Genomic DNA, 23,969 nt, shown 5'->3' with positions numbered 1-23,969 from the left:
ACACATTAGTGTTGCATGGGTGCCTGTGCAATGACTGTAATCCATCATGGGCTTTGCCATCCCGATATCACAGCGCAGCTACAACGCCGGCCTGCAGATTTTGGGCATGCTGCCAGGGGAAGAGGAGGGAAAAAAGACAATCCACAACCCCCCACCCCACCCCCTCCTGCTGCTAAACAAATACTGCCGCCTCCCCGCTCTCTTACACACAATCAAACACACTCAGACAGATGCAGATCACATGCACACATGAGCTTGATTGTGGTTGCATGCATACTATCACACAAACACTTGTTTGCACATGTGCATGCATTCACACGTGAATACATCCCGGAGATATATGCAAGCTGACAATCAAAGATGTGTTTTTATGATTAACTGTTAGTTTGCCCTCTAACAATGGTGACTTTCTGCCATAACTTAGGCAAGATTTCTTGGAACTATTAAGAATATAGCCATCTTGTTTAAGACAACCTTAGACAAAAAGCTCTTCTGTCAGATTTAGGATGTACGCACTCATGGAGCAGATTGTAAATACTTTATTCCTTTCGTCTTATGTATTTACTTTCTGTTCTTGTTATATTCTACTGGGCTTTAAAATATAACTACAATGGCAGAGATGTCCACCAATGCCAAATCTCGCTGTTCCGTACACCTCCTCTGATTCAAATAGTAATTTATGTTCTTCCTTGGCCACTGATACACACTTCCACCACAAGGCATAGAAAAGCATACCAGAAGTGTTTTCCTATCAGCTGACACACTTACAACGAAACCGAGAAACATAACCTTATTGTCGGAGGTAATTATGTATAGGCTGGTTTTAATACTTGTAATGAAATTGTAATACAAACTTGAACTAAAGGAGTTCATGTAAAGGAAGGGGAGGGGTAGAAATGTAGGAAGAGGGCAACTGGGCAATCAAGGGCAAAACTAGTAACGTTTAAAAGGTTAAAATAATTTATTATTCGACAAACACTTTACAAAAAACTAAAACTATTTAAAATATTTAAAATACAATTAAAACAATTTCACAAGCTAAAAGGGCTTAAAAGTAATTTCCTTAAAATCCAGGCACTCGATGAGGGGGGGAACACTTCTAGGCTCACCGTCTGCTCTTCCAGCTTGGCTCCCACTCTAAAAACAAACAACAGTCACTTGTCTTTTAAGGACAACTCAGGTATTTTGTTGGAGAGTGCTAGTTACTCACGAAATAAGGGCAGAGCTCTAAACTGTGCCCTCTTCTGTCCTTGGCTTCACACTCAACTGGACTGCCGTTTGTCTCTGGATATTTTCTGTCTGTTCCGCTGCGTCTTCTCCTGTCTTCTTCCTTTGTGCTGTGTCCTGACGAGAATAGGTAAAGAAACAGAATCAAACAAACCCTGTTCTCCAACCGCCCCAAATATGCAAACAGCAGTACACTTCATGTGTCTACTGAAACCTACCGTCCTTTTTTGATAATAAAAAAAAGATTGGTGTTCTTCCAGTTTAGAACATTACATTACAAACACTTCAATACCGTAGACATGCCTACGGGAGCGATTTGTGGTAAAGTGTCTTGCTCAAGGACACATCGGCATGTGACCCAGAGTCACATCCGCATAGGACTTTCTGTTTTCTTAATGACTTACCTGGTAGAGCATAGGTAAAGAAATAGAATAAAACAAACCCTATTCTCCAATACTCATCACACAGTGTGAACGTCCGTGGGAGAAGAGATGGTCATTCGTGAGTCTTCTGTGTCTTCTTACACATTACATTACATGTCATTTAACTGACGCTTTCATCCAAAGCGACTTACAAACACTGCAATACCGTAGACATGCCTACGGGAGCGATTTGTGGCAAAGTGTCTTGCTCAAGGACACATCGGCGTGTGACCCAGAGTCACATCCGCATAGGACTTTCTGTTTTCTTAATGACTTACCTGGTAGAGCATAGGTAAAGAAACAGAAGAAAACAAACCCTAATCTCCAATACTCATCACACAGTGTGAACGTCCGTGGGAGAAGAGATGGTCATTTGTGAGTCTTCTGTGTCTTCTTACACATTACATTACATGTCATTTAACTGACGCTTTCATCCAAAGCGACTTACAAACACTTCAATACCGTAGACATGCCTACGGGAGCGATTTGTGGTAAAGTGTCTTGCTCAAGGACACATCGGCGTGTGACCCAGAGTCACATCAATCAATCAATGTTTATTTATATAGCCCAATATCACAAATGTTACATTTGTCTCAGTGGTCTTCACAGTTTATACAGAATATCAGTATGACAATACGACACCCTCTGTCCTTAGACCCTCACATCGTACAAGGAAAAACTTCCAAAGAAAACCCAGTTTAAAGGGAAAAATGGGAGAAACCTCAGGGAGAGCAACAGAGGAGGGATCCCTCTCCCAGGACGGACATACGTGCAATAGATGCCGTGTGTAAATTGAAAAGATAATACATTTGCAACATAGGTAGTCCAAATGTTTGGAAATGCATGTGTGTATAATAGGAAGATGAATCCACGAGGATATCCATCCAGGACCACAGCCACGACTCAAGATCCAGCGCTCGCGATCCAGGACACAGGACCGCAGGATCATCCATGACTCCGGATCCCAGCGTATATAGACACCAAAATGAAAGACATTTGGGGAAGCTGGGTTAATCGGAACATGAGAGTACACAGGTATAGACAGAGAGAAGGAAGAAGTAAGATGTCCCCCGACAAACTAAGCCTATATCAGCAAAACTAGGGGCTGAATCTAATCAGCCCTAACTATAAGCTTTATCAAAAAGGAAGGTCTTAAGCGCAATCTTAAAAACGGATAGGGTGTCTGCCGCCCGAACACAAACTGGAAGCTGATTCCACAAATGTGGAGCTTGATAAGAAAAGGCTCTGGCTCCCATTGTACTTTTAGAGATTCTAGGAACAACCAACAACCCTGCATTCTTGGAACGCAATGCCCTAGTAGGACAGTAGGGTATAATGAGTTCTTTAAGGTAAGATGGCGCCTGCCCATTAAGGGCTTTGTAGGCGAGAAGAAGAATTTTAAATGCTATCCTGTGTTCTATAGGGAGCCAGTGTAAGGCAGCCAGAACAGGAGTAATGTGGTCCCTTTTCCTAACTCTGGTTAGTACACGAGCCGCAGCATTTTGAATCAGCTGAAGCGACTTGACTGACTTCTTGGTACTCCCTGATAATAAAGAGTTACAATAATCCAGCCTAGAAGTAACAAATGCATGGACTAGTTTCTCTGCATCGTTTTGAGGCAAGATATGCCTGATTTTTGCAATGTTACGTAGATGGAAGTAGGCGGTCCTTGAAATTGATTTTATGTGGGCATTAAAGGATAAATCCTGATCAAATATAACACCAAGATTCCTTATAGTCTCACTGGAGGCCAAATTAATGCCATCCATAGTTAGTATATCTTTAGATAATTTGTTTCGTAGATTCTTCGGGCCAAGTACAATAACTTCAGTTTTGGTCGTGTTTAACATCAAAAAGTTTAAGGTCATCCACGTTTTTAAGTCCTTAAGGCAGTCTTGAATTTTATTTAGATGATTAATTTCATCAGGCTTGATTGATAAATATAGTTGAGTATCATCCGCATAACAATGAAAGTTTACAGAATGATTCCTTATGATATTGCCTAACGGAAGCATATATAATGTGAACAAAATAGGTCCAAGCACTGAGCCCTGTGGCACTCCATGGCTAACTTTGGTTTGCGTGGAAGATTCATCGTTAACACGTACAAACTGAGAGCGTTCAGATAGATAGGACCTAAACCAGCCTAAAGCAGTTCCCTGTATGCCAACTAAGTGCTCTAGTCTTTGCAATAGGATATCATGGTCGATAGTATCAAATGCAGCACTGAGATCGAGCAAAACAAGAATAGAGACAAGTCCCTTGTCCGAGGCTACTAGAATATCATGTGTGACTTTAACCAGAGCTGTCTCTGTGCTATGATGTGTTCTAAAGCCAGACTGAAAATCTTCAAATAAATCATTGTTTTTTAAGTAATCACACAACTGTTTTGCGACCGCTTTCTCAAGAATTTTTGAGAGGAACGGAAGATTAGAAATAGGTCTATAGTTGGCTAAAACCTCTGGATCGAGGTTGTGCTTTTTAAGAAGCGGTTTTATCACTGCTACTTTGAATGATTGTGGAACATAGCCTGATAATAAAGACATATTCATAATATTTAATAAAGAAGTGCTAATTAATGGAAAAACTTCCTTCAACAGCTTAGTTGGAATTGGGTCTAACATGCACGTTGATGGTTTAGAAGAGAGAATCATTGAATGTAATTGTTCAAGGTTAATGGCTGAAAAGCATTCTAGTTTACTATCTAGTGTAATATTAGAACTTATGTTTCCGGGAGCTGTTGATAACACTATACTGGTCAAAGGCAAGAGGTCATTAATTTTGTTTCTAAGAGTAACAATTTTATCGTTAAAAAAGCACATAAAATGATTACTACTGAGTGCTATGGGAATAGAAGGCTCAATCGAACTGTGGCTCTCTGTCAGCCTGGCTACAGTGCTGAAAAGAAATCTTGCATTATTCTTATTCTCATCTATTAATGAAGAGTAGTAGGCTGCTCTCGCTTTACGCAGTGCTTTCTTATATTCATTGAGAGTAATATGCCAAATTAAACGAGATTCTTCAAGTTTAGTGGAACGCCATATCCTTTCAAGTTGTCTAGACTTTTGCTTTATTTTGCGGGTTTCGGCATTATGCCATGGAGCTAATCTATGTTGTTTTATTTTCTTCTTTTTCAAAGGAGCAACAGAGTCTAATTTTATTCGCAGCGCATCTATAGCACTATCAACAACATGATCAATTTGGGGTGGTGTACATTTTGTATAAGTTTCCTCCCCTACATGCAGACATGCTATCGAGTTAAGTATTGGTGGAATCTCTTCCTTAAATGTGGCTATAGCACTAACAGATAGGTTTCTGCTGCAGGAGCTTTTGACTAATGCTTTGTAGTCTAGTAATAGTACTTCAAAAGTTACCAAGAAATGGTCGGATAGAGCAGGATTATGCGGTTCGACTAATAGTTGCTCAATTTCAATACCATAAGTCAGAACAAGGTCGAGAGTGTGATTATGGCAGTGGGTTGGTTTATTTACACTCTGACAGAAACCAACAGAATCTAATATAGAGTTAAATGCAACAGTAAGGCTATTTTTATCATCGTCAACATGAATATTAAAGTCACCTACGATAATTACTTTGTCTGTTTTAAGAACCAAAGTTGATAAAAACTCAGAGAATTCTGATAAGAATTCTGAATAAGGACCTGGTGCACGATACACTGTAACAGATAAGATTGGCTGCAAAGTTTTCCAGGTCGGATGCGTAAGACATCCGCATAGGACTTTCTGTTTTCTTAATGACTTACCTGGTAGAGAATAGGTAAAGAAACAGAAGAAAACAAACCCTATTCTCCAATACTTATCACACAGTGTGAACGTCCGTGGGAGAAGAGATGGTCATTCGTGAGTCTTCTGTGTCTTCTTACACATTACATGTCATTTTACTGACACTTTCATCCAAAGCGACTTACAAACACTGCAATACCGTAGACATGCCTACGGGAGCGATTTGTGGCAAAGTGTCTTGCTCAAGGACACATCGGCGTGTGACCCAGAGTCACATCCGCATAGGACTTTCTGTTTTCTTAATGACTTACCTGGTAGAGCATAGGTAAAGAAACAGAATAAAACAAACCCTATTCTCCAATACTCATCACACAGTGTGAACGTCCATGGGAGAAGAGATGGTCATTTGTGAGTCTTCTGTGTCTTCTTACTCATTACATTACATGTCATTTAACTGACGCTTTCATCCAAAGCGACTTACAAACACTTCAATACCGTAGACATGCCTACGGGAGCGATTTGTGCTAAAGTGTCTTGCTCAAGGACACATCGGCGTGTGACCCAGAGTCACATCCGCATAGGACTTTCTGTTTTCTTAATGACTTACCTGGTAGAGCATAGGTAAAGAAACAGAAGAAAACAAACCCTATTCTGCAATACTTATCACACAGTGTAAACGTCCGTGGGAGAAGAGATGGTCATTCGTGAGTCTTCTGTGTCTTCTTACACATTACATTACATGTCATTTAACTGACGCTTTCATCCAAAGCGACTTACAAACACTGCAATACCGTAGACATGCCTACGGGAGCGATTTGTGGCAAAGTGTCTTGCTCAAGGACACATCGGCGTGTGACCCAGAGTCACATCCGCATAGGACTTTCTGTTTTCTTAATGACTTACCTGGTAGAGCATAGGTAAAGAAACAGAAGAAACCTATTCTCCAATACTTATCACCAGTGTTGTGCTAGTTACTGAAAACCAGTAACTAGTTACCATTACTAGTTACTTCATTTCAAAAGTAACTCAGTTACTTTACTGATTACTTACACCAAAAAGTAATGCGTTACTGTGAAAAGTAACGTTTTAGTTACTTAAAAAAGGGCTCCCATTATATTAATGCCCTTAGCCTTCATTTCAGTACTGTTATTGCATTGGAGAATAATACAATCTGTTGATCAACTTGACATGCATTATATGCAATCTGGATTGCATCGATATTAGCTGGCTTTCCCTTTTTGTATATTCTTTCTCCAGGTAGTTGGAAAAAGTTTTCCGTTTCATATGCCGTGTGCCGCCCGGACATGCTATCATGCTAACTAGCTCCCTGAAAGCGGGTGACTCCACTGTAGCAATAGCCTGCATGTGTTCTACAACATACCGTGCAATGGCTTTATCGACTTTTCCCTGGCTAGCAGTCCCTCGGTTAAAATCCAGCCGCTGTTGCTTAGGTGCAGGTGGAGTGGCGTCGGCTGAGTCTCTGTGGTCTTAGCTACTAGCTTCGTCCCAGCATGTTGTTTTTGCAGATGTTTTAAGAGATTTGAATCACTGGTTTGGGCAGTAGATAGGCTCTTTGACCCGCCAGGACACAACTTACATTTAACTAAAACGTTCTTTTCTTTGTGCTCGACAAAAATGAAATAGTGAGAATATCTCCAGGTGGAGAAACTAGACTTGAGCTCCGCCGCCGCCATGACAGTCTTGTTAGTAAACAACACAAACACGCCCACAGCCCGTCTCCGCATGTGACACAGGAAGTATTTAAGTACATTTACTCAAGTACTGTACTTAAGTACAGTTCTCATCTCTGTTCGCCTGGCTGTTGACTATATAAAAAAACTAACGCAGTAACGGAGTAACGCACCATGTAGTAACGGTAACTGAGTTACTGAATTTAAAAAGTAATGCGTTAGAGTACTAGTTACTGCCAAAAATAACGGCGTTACAGTAACGCGTTACTTTGTAACGCGTTAGTCCCAACACTGCTTATCACACAGTGTGAACGTCCGTGGGAGAAGAGATGGTCATTCGTGAGTCTTCTGTGTCTTCTTACACATTACATTACATGTCATTTAACTGACGCTTTCATCCAAAGCGACTTACAAACACTTCAATACCGTAGACATGCCTACGGGAGCGATTTGTGGCAAAGTGTCTTGCTCAAGGACACATCGGCGTGTGACCCAGAGTCACATCCGCATAGGACTTTCTGTTTTCTTAATGACTTACCTGGTAGAGCATAGGTAAAGAAACAGAATAAAACAAACCCTATACTCCAATACTCATCACACAGTGTGAACGTCCGTGGGAGAAGAGATGGTCATTCGTGAGTCTTCTGTGTCTTCTTACACATTACATGACATGTCATTTAACTGACGCTTTCATCCAAAGCGACTTACAAACACTTCAATACCGTAGACATGCCTACGGGAGCGATTTGTGCTAAAGTGTCTTGCTCAAGGACACATCGGCGTGTGACCCAGAGTCACATCCGCATAGGACTTTCTGTTTTCTTAATGACTTACCTGGTAGAGCATAGGTAAAGAAACAGAAGAAAACAAACCCTATTCTGCAATACTTATCACACAGTGTGAACGTCCGTGGGAGAAGAGATGGTCATTCGTGAGTAGGGTTGGGTATCGTTTGAATTTCCACGATTCCGATTCCGATTCCGATTCTACTTTTCGATTCCGGTTCTTAACGGTTCTCGATTCCGATTCTTTGAGGGGCAGGGTAAAAAAATGATACATGCTTCTTCCACCAAAAAAATTACATTTATTCGAGAAACTTTTACACAGGTTAGTTTAAAGTAATATTCACATTAATCAGTCTGTTTATATTCACTGCTATGTAACTTTAACCTGAGAACCACTGAAGCTACAACAGTGCAACAGTCCAACTTTTAAAAACAGTTCTTGTTGAGAAAAACAAGCATATCTGCCTTCTCAGGCATACCGGGAAGAAATGTTTGAACATTTTGAAGTAAAATGCTTCAATCTGGTGCACACGCATAATTACTAGAGACTAAATCTAGGGGGTACAACTCTAAACACCCATATGAAAAAGATCGGTTTACATTTTAATAATTAAATAACAAATAGCCTACATGTAACGCATTTTATTTTTGTTGTTCATTCATATCTTATTTTACTATTTTATTTATGCATATTTTTTTATCTCTCCAGTTTAAAACGATATGTCTGGTTTACTGTCCTATAGTATAGGCCTACATTGGAATGATTTCAAACCTGTTTTATCCCAATAATTATAAAGGAGTGCCTTGGAAATATGTGTTTACATAAATTGTGACCAAAACGTTTGAGACCCACTGAGATAACTTAGACTAAAGTGAACTATCTAAACACTCAGAGTCCTTTACCTCACTGGGCTGAAGTTATCAGCCTCTCAGTCTGACTGGAGAGGACTCTCCCTCCACATCATTGTAGAAACATCTTCTTCTTCCGTGAGAGCAGCTAGCACTAGATGCTAATAACAACAGCGCCCTCCCTTTCTCCCTCGCTCACTCGCACTTTGGCTGTGAGCTGCGGTTGCCAGATAAGCCAACATCCCCCATTTTCATCACTTGCAGCGCCCATCGTACAGGGCAAATGAAAAGTGTAACCGGGATGAGAAGGGTGTTACATTTACTTAATTATGAATTTTGTTACATCAAGGCCAACAATTAGGATGAGCACCAACGGTCAAAACATTTTTTTTCTCCCAGAGCTGTCAGCGCAGCGCCTCCACAGATCTGGCGCCCTCGGCGAACATTTATAATGCCAGTGCGACGGGCCGGCCCTGGTCTCAGGTTACACTGTAGGAAATGTAGATACAACGCTACATTGTCCGCCCCGCTGCAGTCATACAGTAGGCTACGGAGAGCGGCGAGAAACATTTCCTCAGGAATCGAAAAGCGGAACCGAAATTCACATTTCTAAATGATGCCGTTGGAATCGAAATGTTGGAACCGGTTCCGAACCGGAACCGGTTCTCGGTACCCAACCCTATTCGTGAGTCTTCTGTGTCTTCTTACACATTACATTACATGTCATTTAACTGACGCTTTCATCCAAAGCGACTTACAAACACTGCAATACCGTAGACATGCCTACGGGAGCGATTTGTGCTAAAGTGTCTTGCTCAAGGACACATCGGCGTGTGACCCAGAGTCACATCCGCATAGGACTTTCTGTTTTCTTAATGACTTACCTGGTAGAGCATAGGTAAAGAAACAGAAGAAAACAAACCCTATTCTGCAATACTTATCACACAGTGTGAACGTCCGTGGGAGAAGAGATGGTCATTCGTGAGTCTTCTGTGTCTTCTTACACATTACATTACATGTCATTTAACTGACGCTTTCATCCAAAGCGACTTACAAACACTTCAATACCGTAGACATGCCTACGGGAGCGATTTGTGCTAAAGTGTCTTGCTCAAGGACACATCGGCGTGTGACCCAAAGTCACATCCGCATAGGACTTTCTGTTTTCTTAATGACTTACCTGGTAGAGCATAGGTAAAGAAACAGAAGAAAACAAACCCTATTCTCCAATACTTATCACCAGTGTTGTGCTAGTTACTGAAAACCAGTAACTAGTTACCATTACTAGTTACTTCATTTCAAAAGTAACTCAGTTACTTTACTGATTACTTACACCAAAAAGTAATGCGTTACTGTGAAAAGTAACGTTTTAGTTACTTAAAAAAGGGCTCCCATTATATTAATGCCCTTAGCCTTCATTTCAGTACTGTTATTGCATTGGAGAATAATACAATCTGTTGATCAACTTGACATGCATTATATGCAATCTGGATTGCATCGATATTAGCTGGCTTTCCCTTTTTGTATATTCTTTCTCCAGGTAGTTGGAAAAAGTTTTCCGTTTCATATGCCGTGTGCCGCCCGGACATGCTATCATGCTAACTAGCTCCCTGAAAGCGGGTGACTCCACTGTAGCAATAGCCTGCATGTGTTCTACAACATACCGTGCAATGGCTTTATCGACTTTTCCCTGGCTAGCAGTCCCTCGGTTAAAATCCAGCCGCTGTTGCTTAGGTGCAGGTGGAGGTGGAGTGGCGTCGGCTGAGTCTCTGTGGTCTTAGCTACTAGCTTCGTCCCAGCATGTTGTTTTTGCAGATGTTTTAAGAGATTTGAATCACTGGTTTGGGCAGTAGATAGGCTCTTTGACCCGCCAGGACACAACTTACATTTAACTAAAACGTTCTTTTCTTTGTGCTCGACAAAAATGAAATAGTGAGAATATCTCCAGGTGGAGAAACTAGACTTGAGCTCCGCCGCCGCCATGACAGTCTTGTTAGTAAACAACACAAACACGCCCACAGCCCGTCTCCGCATGTGACACAGGAAGTATTTAAGTACATTTACTCAAGTACTGTACTTAAGTACAGTTCTCATCTCTGTTCGCCTGGCTGTTGACTATATAAAAAAACTAACGCAGTAACGGAGTAACGCACCATGTAGTAACGGTAACTGAGTTACTGAATTTAAAAAGTAATGCGTTAGAGTACTAGTTACTGCCAAAAATAACGGCCTTTACAGTAACGCGTTACTTTGTAACGCGTTAGTCCCAACACTGCTTATCACACAGTGTGAACGTCCGTGGGAGAAGAGATGGTCATTCGTGAGTCTTCTGTGTCTTCTTACACATTACATTACATGTCATTTAACTGACGCTTTCATCCAAAGCGACTTACAAACACTTCAATACCGTAGACATGCCTACGGGAGCGATTTGTGGTAAAGTGTCTTGCTCAAGGACACATCGGCGTGTGACCCAGAGTCACATCCGCATAGGACTTTCTGTTTTCTTAATGACTTACCTGGTAGAGAATAGGTAAAGAAACAGAAGAAAACAAACCCTAATCTCCAATACTCATCACACAGTGTGAACGTCCGTGGGAGAAGAGATGGTCATTTGTGAGTCTTCTGTGTCTTCTTACACATTACATGTCATTTAACCGACGCTTTCATCCAAAGCGACTTACAAACACTGCAATACCGTAGACATGCCTACGGGAGCGATTTGTGGTAAAGTGTCTTGCTCAAGGACACATCGGCGTGTGACCCAGAGTCACATCCGCATAGGACTTTCTGTTTTCTTAATGACTTACCTGGTAGAGCATAGGTAAAGAAACAGAATAAAACAAACCCTATACTCCAATACTCATCACACAGTGTGAACGTCCGTGGGAGAAGAGATGGTCATTCGTGAGTCTTCTGTGTCTTCTTACACATTACATGACATGTCATTTAACTGACGCTTTCATCCAAAGCGACTTACAAACACTTCAATACCGTAGACATGCCTACGGGAGCGATTTGTGCTAAAGTGTCTTGCTCAAGGACACATCGGCGTGTGACCCAGAGTCACATCCGCATAGGACTTTCTGTTTTCTTAATGACTTACCTGGTAGAGCATAGGTAAAGAAACAGAAGAAAACAAACCCTATTCTGCAATACTTATCACACAGTGTGAACGTCCGTGGGAGAAGAGATGGTCATTCGTGAGTCTTCTGTGTCTTCTTACACATTACATTACATGTCATTTAACTGACGCTTTCATCCAAAGCGACTTACAAACACTTCAATACCGTAGACATGCCTACGGGAGCGATTTGTGCTAAAGTGTCTTGCTCAAGGACACATCGGCGTGTGACCCAAAGTCACATCCGCATAGGACTTTCTGTTTTCTTAATGACTTACCTGGTAGAGCATAGGTAAAGAAACAGAAGAAAACAAACCCTATTCTCCAATACTTATCACCAGTGTTGTGCTAGTTACTGAAAACCAGTAACTAGTTACCATTACTAGTTACTTCATTTCAAAAGTAACTCAGTTACTTTACTGATTACTTACACCAAAAAGTAATGCGTTACTGTGAAAAGTAACGTTTTAGTTACTTAAAAAAGGGCTCCCATTATATTAATGCCCTTAGCCTTCATTTCAGTACTGTTATTGCATTGGAGAATAATACAATCTGTTGATCAACTTGACATGCATTATATGCAATCTGGATTGCATCGATATTAGCTGGCTTTCCCTTTTTGTATATTCTTTCTCCAGGTAGTTGGAAAAAGTTTTCCGTTTCATATGCCGTGTGCCGCCCGGACATGCTATCATGCTAACTAGCTCCCTGAAAGCGGGTGACTCCACTGTAGCAATAGCCTGCATGTGTTCTACAACATACCGTGCAATGGCTTTATCGACTTTTCCCTGGCTAGCAGTCCCTCGGTTAAAATCCAGCCGCTGTTGCTTAGGTGCAGGTGGAGGTGGAGTGGCGTCGGCTGAGTCTCTGTGGTCTTAGCTACTAGCTTCGTCCCAGCATGTTGTTTTTGCAGATGTTTTAAGAGATTTGAATCACTGGTTTGGGCAGTAGATAGGCTCTTTGACCCGCCAGGACACAACTTACATTTAACTAAAACGTTCTTTTCTTTGTGCTCGACAAAAATGAAATAGTGAGAATATCTCCAGGTGGAGAAACTAGACTTGAGCTCCGCCGCCGCCATGACAGTCTTGTTAGTAAACAACACAAACACGCCCACAGCCCGTCTCCGCATGTGACACAGGAAGTATTTAAGTACATTTACTCAAGTACTGTACTTAAGTACAGTTCTCATCTCTGTTCGCCTGGCTGTTGACTATATAAAAAAACTAACGCAGTAACGGAGTAACGCACCATGTAGTAACGGTAACTGAGTTACTGAATTTAAAAAGTAATGCGTTAGAGTACTAGTTACTGCCAAAAATAACGGCGTTACAGTAACGCGTTACTTTGTAACGCGTTAGTCCCAACACTGCTTATCACACAGTGTGAACGTCCGTGGGAGAAGAGATGGTCATTCGTGAGTCTTCTGTGTCTTCTTACACATTACATTACATGTCATTTAACTGACGCTTTCATCCAAAGCGACTTACAAACACTTCAATACCGTAGACATGCCTACGGGAGCGATTTGTGGTAAAGTGTCTTGCTCAAGGACACATCGGCGTGTGACCCAGAGTCACATCCGCATAGGACTTTCTGTTTTCTTAATGACTTACCTGGTAGAGAATAGGTAAAGAAACAGAAGAAAACAAACCCTAATCTCCAATACTCATCACACAGTGTGAACGTCCGTGGGAGAAGAGATGGTCATTTGTGAGTCTTCTGTGTCTTCTTACACATTACATTACATGTCATTTAACCGACGCTTTCATCCAAAGCGACTTACAAACACTGCAATACCGTAGACATGCCTACGGGAGCGATTTGTGGTAAAGTGTCTTGCTCAAGGACACATCGGCGTGTGACCCAGAGTCACATCCGCATAGGACTTTCTGTTTTCTTAATGACTTACCTGGTAGAGAATAGGTAAAGAAACAGAATAAAACAAACCCTAATCTCCAATACTTATCACACAGTGTGAACGTCCGTGGGAGAAGAGATGGTCATTTGTGAGTCTTCTGTGTCTTCTTACACATTACATGTCATTTAACTGACGCTTTCATCCAAAGCGACTTACAAACACTTCAATACCGTAGACATGCCTACGGGAGCGATTTGTGCTAAAGTGTCTTGCTCAAGGACACATCGGCGTGTGACCCAGAGTCACATCCGCATAGGACTTTCTGTTTTCTTAATGACTTACCTGGTAGAGCATAGGTAAAGAAACAGAATAAAACAAACCCTATACTCCAATACTCATCACACAGTGTGAACGTCCGTGGGAGAAGAGATGGTCATTCGTGAGTCTTCTGTGTCTTCTTACACATTACATTACATGTCATTTAACCGACGCTTTCATCCAAAGCGACTTACAAACACTGCAATACCGTAGACATGCCTACGGGAGCGATTTGTGGTAAAGTGTCTTGCTCAAGGACACATCGGCGTGTGACCCAGAGTCACATCCGCATAGGACTTTCTGTTTTCTTAATGACTTACCTGGTAGAGCATAGGTAAAGAAACAGAAGAAAACAAACCCTAATCTCCAATACTCATCACACAGTGTGAACGTCCGTGGGAGAAGAGATGGTCATTCGTGAGTCTTCTGTGTCTTCTTACACATTACATTACATGTCATTTAACTGACGCTTTCATCCAAAGCGACTTACAAACACTGCAATACCGTAGACATGCCTACGGGAGCGATTTGTGGTAAAGTGTCTTGCTCAAGGACACATCGGCATGTGACCCAGAGTCACATCCGCATAGGACTTTCTGTTTTCTTAATGACTTACCTGGTAGAGAATAGGTAAAGAAACAGAAGAAAACAAACCCTATTCTCCAACTCCCTCAATATGCAAACAGCAGTACACTTGAGTTGTCTAGTGAAACTAACCTTCCTTTTTCCGCAATAAAAAAAGTCTGTTGTTCCTCCAGTTGTACATTTGGAACATATTACATTACAAACACTTCAATACCGTAGACATGCCTACGGGAGCGATTTGTGCTAAAGTGTCTTGCTCAAGGACACATTGGCATGCGACCCAGAGTCACATCCGCATAGGACTTTCTGTTTTCTTAATGACTTACCTGGTAGAGAATAGGTAAAGAAACAGAAGAAAACAAACCCTATTCTCCATTACTTATCATACTGTGTGAACGTCCGTGTGAGAAGAGATGGTCATTTGTGAGTCTTCTGTGTCTTCTCACCTATTACATTACATATACATATATTATCCAGAGCGACTTACAAACACTTCAATACCGTAGACATGCCTACGGGAGCGATGTGTGCTAAAGTGTCCGCATAGGACTTTCTGTTTTCTTAATGACTTACCTGGTAGAGAATAGGTAAAGAAACAGAAGAAAACAAACCCTATTCTCCGATTCCTACTTTGTGTAAACGTCGGCACATGACACATTCCCTGTATCACATTTTACGAGTAGAGATGGTCACGTCTCAAGAATGCAACATCCGCCAATAATTTCTGTTTTCTTAATGACCTACCTGGTAGAGAATAGGAACAGAGAGGGTCATTTGTGAGTCTGCCGCGTGTTCATCCACATTACATTACATGTAATTTAACTGATGCTTTCATCCAAAGCAACTTACAAACACTTCAATACCGTAGACATGCCTACGGGAGCGATTTGTGGTAAAGTGTCTTGCTCAAGGACACATCGGCATGCGACCCAAAGTCACATCCGCATAGGACTTTCTGTTTTCTTAATGACTTACCTGGTAGAGAATAGGTAAAGAAACAGAAGAAAACAAACCCTATTCTCCAACTCCCTCAATATGCAAACAGCGGTACACTTGAGTTGTCTAGTGAAACTAACCTTCCTTTTTCCGCAATAAAAAAAGTCTGTTGTTCCTCCAGTTGAACATTTGGAACATATTACATTACAAACACTTCAATACCGTAGACATGCCTACGGGAGCGATTTGTGCTAAAGTGTCTTGCTCAAGGACACATCGGCATGTGACACAGAATCACATCCGCATAGGACTTTCTGTTTTCTTAATGACTTACCTGGTAGAGAATAGGTAAAGAAACAGAAGAAAACAAACCCTATTCTCCGATTCCTACTTTGTGTAAACGTCGGCACATGACACATTCCCTGTATCACATTTTACGAGTAGAGATGCTCACGTCTCAAGAATGCAACATCCGCCAATAATTTCCGTTTTCTTAATGACCTACCTGGTAGAGAATAGGAAAAGAGAGGGTCATTTGTGAGTCTGCCGCGTGTTCATCCACATTACATTACAAGTAATTTAAATGACGCTTTCATCCAAAGCAACTTACAAACACTTCAATACCGTAGACATGCCTACGGGAGCGATTTGTGCTAAAGTGTCTTGCTCAAGGACACATCGGCATGCGACCCAAAGTCACATCCGCATAGGACTTTCTGTTTTCTTAATGACTTACCTGGTAGAGAATAGGTAAAGAAACAGAAGAAAACAAACCCTATTCTCCAACTCCCTCAATATGCAAACAGCGGTACACTTGAGTTGTCTAGTGAAACTAACCTTCCTTTTTCCGCAATAAAAAAAGTCTGTTGTTCCTCCAGTTGAACATTTGGAACATATTACATTACAAACACTTCAATACCGTAGACATGCCTACGGGAGCGATTTGTGCTAAAGTGTCTTGCTCAAGGACACATCGGCATGCGACCCAGAGTCACATCCGCATAGGACTTTCTGTTTTCTTAATGACTTACCTGGTAGAGAATAGGTAAAGAAACAGAAGAAAACAAACCCTATTCTCCGATTCCTACTTTGTGTAAACGTCGGCACATGACACATTCCCTGTATCACATTTTACGAGTAGAGATGCTCACGTCTCAAGAATGCAACATCCGCCAATAATTTCCGTTTTCTTAATGACCTACCTGGTAGAGAATAGGAAAAGAGAGGGTCATTTGTGAGTCTGCCGCGTGTTCATCCACATTACATTACATGTAATTTAACTGACGCTTTCATCCAAAGCAACTTACAAACACTTCAATACCGTAGACATGCCTACGGGAGCGATTTGTGGTAAAGTGTCTTGCTCAAGGACACATCGGCGTGTGACCCAGAGTCACATCCGCATAGGACTTTCTGTTTTCTTAATGACTTACCTGGTAGAGCATAGGTAAAGAAACAGAATAAAACAAACCCTATTCTCCAATACTTATCACACAGTGTGAACGTCCGTGGGAGAAGAGATGGTCATTCGTGAGTCTTCTGTGTCTTCTTACACATTACATTACATGTCATTTAACTGACGCTTTCATCCAAAGCGACTTACAAACACTTCAATACCGTAGACATGCATACGGGAGCGATTTGTGGCAAAGTGTCTTGCTCAAGGACACATCGGCATGTGACCCAGAGTCACATCCGCATAGGACTTTTTGCTTTCTTAATTACCCTGAAGAGAATAGGTGAATAAACAGAATCAAACAAACCCTATTCTCCAGCCCCCCAAATAGGCAAACAGCAGTACACTTGATGTGTCTACTGAAACCTACCGTCCTTTTTTCACAATAAAAAAAAGGTTGTTGTTCTTCCAGTTGAAAATTTGGAACACACTACATTACAAACACTTCAATACCGTAGACATGCCTACGGGAGCGATTTGTGGTAAAGTGTCTTGCTCAAGGACACATCGGCATGTGACCCAAACTCACATCCGCATAAGACTTTCTGTTTTCTTAATGACTTACCTGGTAGAGAATAGGTAAAGAAACAGAATAAAACAAACCCTATTCTCCAATTCCAATAATGCTGTGCAAACGTCCGCGCATGACAAATTGTCAGAACTAATATGAAATGTTGCATTATTGCAAATATACTGTAGTGAATAGGGATGGTCAAGTGTGAGTGCATTGTAGCAGCAGACTTGAGGTATCTACCCACACTTACTGTGAGTAACTAAATGTTCACAATCTTTAGTCTTCCCGTAACTGAAGATGCCTATCATTCAGTGTTTACAAAAATAAAAAATAATCCATGCATCTGCTCATGTCATTTAAATCCCCCTCCCAACCGTAGTTCTATTTTACAAATTGTCATAGTCTGCTCCATCATTCACCAGTAGTTTTCCATTCACCTGTCTCACCTGTTTTCCACACCCACTCGTTAGCTCACTCTCTTTCTCTTCTGCACCCATTAGCTTCTGCCAGTATTTAAACCCGCACCTTACACACACTCTTTGCCAGATTGTACTTTGCCTCATGCTTGTCTTTCCCGCGTTTGAAACTAGATTGCCTACCCGGTTCCGACCCTGCCTGTCCTCGATCTGCCTGCTCTGCCTGTTCCCTGATCCTGCCTGTCCCTCGACTATCCTGTCTGGCCTGTTATCCGACCCTGCCTGTATCTACACTGACCGCCTCGCTTACTCCCTGACTCTCTGCCTGTCCCTGACTCACCTTCTGCTCGCTGTCCTCTGGTGCGTTAAACTGCTCGGTTGGTATTCCTCAGATCCAGTGGAATCTCCAATAAAGTTTATTACCAATTCTCCTTGGTTTCTCGAGTGCTGCATTTGGGTTCTCCTTAAGATTTTGACAGAACAATCTGGCCAGAACATGGACCCCCGGCTCATCAGGGAGTTCAATTGGCGTAATCCCGAGCAACCGTCTTAGACCGTCACGTCGACGGGCAGAGACACAGGGAGAGTCTCTCCGCTTACCGTCAGCTCTTCAGAGGAGGACAGCGAGGGGCCGGCTTCTGATGAGGACGCAGATTCCCACAGGGGGCAGGAGAGTGTTGGGGAATGAGGTTTTTACAACCCAACTCCTCTCCGCGTGTCGTTTTGGCGAGTCCTGCTTGAAATCATAACAGGGAGGAAATTAGAAGACACCAGGATACCAGTTAAACAATAATCCGTTTTAATTAAACAAGGTAATAATGCAATACAATATAATACATTACTATACAATATAAAGAATCATATAAGTAATGTCGGAGTACTCCTGCCCTGATTCACGCGCTGTGATCCTTCTGTCTGGGCAGCGCGCGAAGAGAGAGCGAACAAAAGGCTGAACAGCTTCTTTCATACCAACACCAACAGGAAGGGGTGGAGTTTACTCAGTCGTCTTTTCCGGTCATTTCATTTGGGAGATACCAAAGACGCTGTCTCACAGTGAATCAGCGCGGGCCAGCAGAGAACCAAATAGTTTCAGTTTGAAGCAAAACACATTCTTATTATGTAGCTTATCACACAATAGTCCATATGTTTTCCCTTTATGAAAGCCACACGTGTTGGGAATTTATCAGTCATCATCTCATGGCCCTCTCTTAACTGTGTGACTCAATTCTCAAGGCCTGCAGGATGCGCATCATTAATTTAAGAAGAATTTAACCATTATATCTGGGGAAAATGTCCCTCGCAATTTGCAAAGCCTATCAATGGTTTAACCAAAAAAACACTCAAGGGATCTTTTCACTCAAAACAGAACTCACAAGTAATTCTGCATCTTTCCTCTTCAAAAATAGCCTAAAAACACCCTTTTGATAAAAGGGTAAAAGTGAAAGAAAAAGACTATTGCGCTAATCTACTTTTAAGAAAAAGGGAACATTGTTTCAGGAATCTATAAAAAAACCTCTCTATATTTAAGAGGAAAAATGTACTTTTTGTTCCTTCAACTATTAACACACAGGAATGTATAAACCCACACATATATTAGGGATAACATGATGCAATACACCTCCTATATATGGGTGACATTAAAATGAATATACCAAAAATATGCTGCCTCACTTCTTCTGTATAATACCTTACATCAATTTCCACAATTCCCCCTTTTGCACTCTTTTAAAAGAGAGCAACTTACACAAGGCACTTGAAACATAACTATTGTCATTCCTCTCCACTGTGTTCATCTCTCAACATTATATTTAGAGCCCTTTAAACATTTGGATACAGCCCTTCATAACAATTTCTTATGGCAGAAGGAGAGGGAGACCAAAACATGTCAAAAAACTGCGTCCTTGTCTGCTGAGTCTCCATACTCGTCCTCTCCCTCCGAGACATAGGCCAACAGTGGCATTTGATACGGAGGGGGAGAAGCAGCTTTTCCCTCAATGGTGGAACTGATTAGTCTGACACATAATGAGCGGATGCACGGCATACAACAACACCCACATGTTATTAAAATGGCCAAAAAAGTACCTACAGAAATAAAAAGAGACATTACTAAACCCTTCCATTGATCAAACATGTTAGTAAACCACTCTTCAAGGGTCGGTAAAAAACGTCTATGCCAACGTATGGTATAAAAACGCAAGTTATCAAGAATGCTGTGGACAAAGGGGTCATTCAACCTTGACTTTTTTAAGGGTTACAATGTACATACAGTAGGGCGGACAAATAGACTACTATTCCCAATAGTAGTAGCGACCAACCGGTTATCAGGAAATTCAGGGCTCCTTCAAACCTTTTTTATTCTCTGAAATGTTCTGGTCTCTGTGTTAGCTCTACATGAGGTCATCAAAATGTAAAAAATCCCTTAAATATGAGTTAATAAAAGGTCCCTCAAAAAATGGGATATTGAAACAAAAGTTCCTCAAAAAATGGGATATGAGAACAAACTCCACACCGGCTATATCCACCAAAAATGGGATACAAGAACAAACTCCACACCGGCTATATCCACCTGTTTCAGCGGAGAGTGGAGTCCCCTGTGCCGTCCTGGCTTGCCGTGTCTTTGTCCCCCCATCCGCTGACGGCGGCTTCTGGGCTGCCTGCTAGAGAGATGTCTTCCTTCTCCTCCGGCTCGCTGATGGCGGCTTCTGGGCTGCCTGCTAGAGAGATGTCTTCCTTCTACTCCGGCTCGCTGATGGCGGCTTCCGGGTCGATGCTGGATAGATGTCTTCCCGATCCTCCTTCTCCGGTCCGATGATGATGCCTCCCGGGACGACTGCTGGATGGATGTCCTCCCGATTCTCCTTCTCCGGCCCGCTGATGATGCCTCCCGGGACGACTGCCTTGACGAGAGCCAGGTCTGTCCTGTGGGAGTGAAATATCATCAAGTAGATTAGAAATGGGTCACATGTGCGGTTTCCCCTTTTGTGGAATGTTAGGAAACCTCTCATTTCCCACAGAGCCCCAAAAATAATGTGTTAGTCCAAAAACATGCTTGATTAGTCATTGTTTTAAATAATGCAGTTGCACTGATCAGATGCAGACATACACTCACTCACACTCACACGGTCAGGTTGTAAAGTCAAGTTTGGTCAGGTAGGTTCACCTCAGAGTCAGTCATTGACAGTGCCTTCTCAAGTTACCCTGTTGGTCAGGGTCAAAGGTCAGTTGGTCTCAGTCTTTTTGGCCATGTGTCGTGCTCTGCAGAGACTTTGATGTTTCAGCATAGGCCAGTATCCGTTGTCTATAAAAATCTGTATATATGGAGCGCCATCATTTATTAATTCACAATTACAACTATAATGTTCAAGATATCTCCAACCCCTCATTGGAACAGCTGTTTCCCACATTCCCTGAAAAGTGTCTAGCCAAAAAATGTCACTTCCCCATTGTACACCACTGCAGTTCATCCACATATAATCCACATCAAAATGTCCAATAGATCTATTTCAGAAACTTGTGCACACAATTATTATCTTGAGTCAAACCTCTACTACGACCTGTGTAGCTCTTCATCGGTCACTATACCCATGTATCTTCAATTCTGGTATACCTAAAAAACAATGTTAACGTCTTTAACCATGCGTGGAACCCTGGGTGTCCGAACATGTAACAATCACTCCTTCCTTTATCAAGGACCTAAAAACAGAAGTAATTTCATCAATGGTTTGTAGCTGAACTTAGGAATTATCCCTCATGGTAGGTATGTTTTTACTTTTTAACATCTCTAAATGTCAGTTAATTACTAACTAAATGAATGTCCATTAGGAGGTGGTGCCGCTAGTACCCTAAACTCATAATCTGGTGCCGTGCGCTTCCTGTGAAGCTGCAAGTAAGATTTTAAAACCCACTGCAGGGTGGGTCGAGTGACCCCTCCTCCCTATTGGTCGTCAATAATATGCACCATTACAATGGGTGATTGAAGGCCCCACATTATTTCCCATTTCAGCATCAGCCTTCTTTACTCTAAAATTACTTTTTAAATAGGAATATGTAGAAATGGAACAAATATTCAATCTTCAGAAAAGTTCTTAACCAATGTCTATCTAGTGAATAGCCAACATATTTTAAAATGTCAGATGTATAAAAATAAGCCTAAATACTCCCTTACCATCAAAGTCCAAATCTAGACATAAGGTGAACAGTTTTGGTAACGGACAATTTAATCTAAATTTGTTCTTCAAAATACATTAGCAAATACCCTGCGAAGTATTCGCAACATAACTAACCCTCCCTAGGATATGAAATCCATTCATCCCTTTACTCATAGTTAGTTTATATGTCTAGATTATTATGTGTGACCTAATAATCAGATGTCTTATTTGCCAAAAAAGGATATTAAACTTTAATCTTTTCAGTATTCCAGACCATCATTTAAACAATCAGCCTCCCTTCTCAAACACTAACCCTATTGTTCTACACCACCCTCTGGAAAACTCTTGCACAGTTATGCTGTCAAATCATCGCATAATTTCTTCAGAGTCTGAACCGTCTGAGACCAGCCTGTCTCAAGATCTTGTCATAATGTGAACAGTCAGTGATGCGTTGTCCTCTGCAGCTGTAGTCAATTGGATCAATGAAACTCTTGTTTTGCACTGGGATGTCCTGAGGGGGAAGGAACCTCTGGATCAATGTGGTACAATCAGCAGACACACGTTGTCCTCTGCACAGCAGGAATCCCCAAAAACTGCAGTTCCTCTTCACACCACTGTTGCCTTGGCAACGAGGTACACGCAAAATGTCAAACCCTCCTCAGAGATGCGTTCTTTGCACGGTTCTTCTGTTTCTGTAGTGAGCAACTCTTCACCAACACACTGATTCAGAGTACAACCCAAAGGTGGCGCACAACTTTCCAGTGCCGCTGTAATCATAATAAATCAGCAACTGGAGAAAAACTCAATTTAAATCTCTCCCCCAAAGGGTTACAAAATAAAACGGCTGAGTGTCTATATGGTCAGGAATGCTGAAACATGTGAATGTTAAAACAAACCAATGGCAGTAGTCTACCCAGATTCTTTACTTCATTAAAAGTAGTAAAACCACATTGTAAAATCTCTTTTGTCTAGTTGAAGTCCTGCTTCTAAAATTCTAGTCAGAAAAAAAATAAACTTCATCTTTAAAATCTTCTTTAATTTGAAACCAAAAAAGGTCTTCCTTCTCCACCATGATCCTATCTCTACATCAAAGTCCATACAAACTGATGATGTATCCTTAAAAACCATGAGGAATGACAGTTCTCACAAAACACTATTCTTCCTTACTCCAGTTCTAAACCAAATGAGCCAAACAGGAAACCCTCTTTAACCACTTGCTTATTCTATTCTTTTTGAAATTGTTTATCTAAGTTGTGTTACAAGCAGGTTAGATCTGTAACAAAATACAAAACCAACTGTATTTAGCGCTATATTTGAAAAACAAGTAATCTGATTACAGTTAATGAATATATATCTTTGAACACTTATTATTGGTGGAAAGGTTTCCTCACAAAATGTAATCTCCATTACTAAAGTTAAACCTAAAGAAATCATCACGGAACAGTTTTCTGTCCTTATCACTTAATTGTCTCAATACAAACTACAAAGCGTTTTGAAAACTCCCACTCTTGAGAACATCTCAACACTTTATTCCATCTGAGCACGAGTGTTTGACAGACACGCCCTATTAATCCAAAACGGCCTTTAATGGTATCAATGGTGAACTTCCTTAATATGAATTGTAAGTGCAACGTATGTTCTCTTTAGAACACAGATAGGACAGTAGCTGCTGAAACTGGTTAATAGCAGTTTTCTGTCAACCTAGTTAAGCATGTTGTTCTTATATCTAGTAAATATATTTTTATTTCATGTTTACTCACAAAACAATATGACATTATTCAGAATAGCAGTTAACTTTATACAAGTTTTACTCTCTCTGAACTCTTCAAAACATCTACTTCTCTTGTCTCTCTCAGTTTTACTCTCTCTGAACTCTTCAAAACATCTACTTCTC

At 41.3% G+C, this 23,969-nt stretch overlaps 1 long non-coding RNA gene across 2 annotated transcripts in view; it reads right to left on the bottom strand.

Moving 5' to 3' along the window:
- Positions 1-942: 942 nt before the first annotated feature.
- The window catches only part of LOC139433849 (uncharacterized), a 31,396-nt gene continuing 8,369 nt past the window's right edge, over positions 943-23,969 (bottom strand). The window contains exons 2-3 of one of the 2 annotated variants that reach the window (XR_011643254.1): positions 18,268-18,663; positions 943-1,344 (exon numbers count right to left, since the gene is read on the bottom strand). This is a non-coding gene — a long non-coding RNA (uncharacterized lncRNA). The remainder of the gene's footprint in view (positions 1,345-18,267; positions 18,664-23,969) is intronic. The other variant, XR_011643255.1, reaches the window with a different exon arrangement.

This window comes from Pseudochaenichthys georgianus, chromosome 5 (genome assembly GCF_902827115.2).
Source record: "Pseudochaenichthys georgianus chromosome 5, fPseGeo1.2, whole genome shotgun sequence".
Classification (NCBI taxonomy): domain Eukaryota; kingdom Metazoa; phylum Chordata; class Actinopteri; order Perciformes; family Channichthyidae; genus Pseudochaenichthys; species Pseudochaenichthys georgianus.
This window is presented reverse-complemented; position numbering and strand designations above follow the sequence as displayed.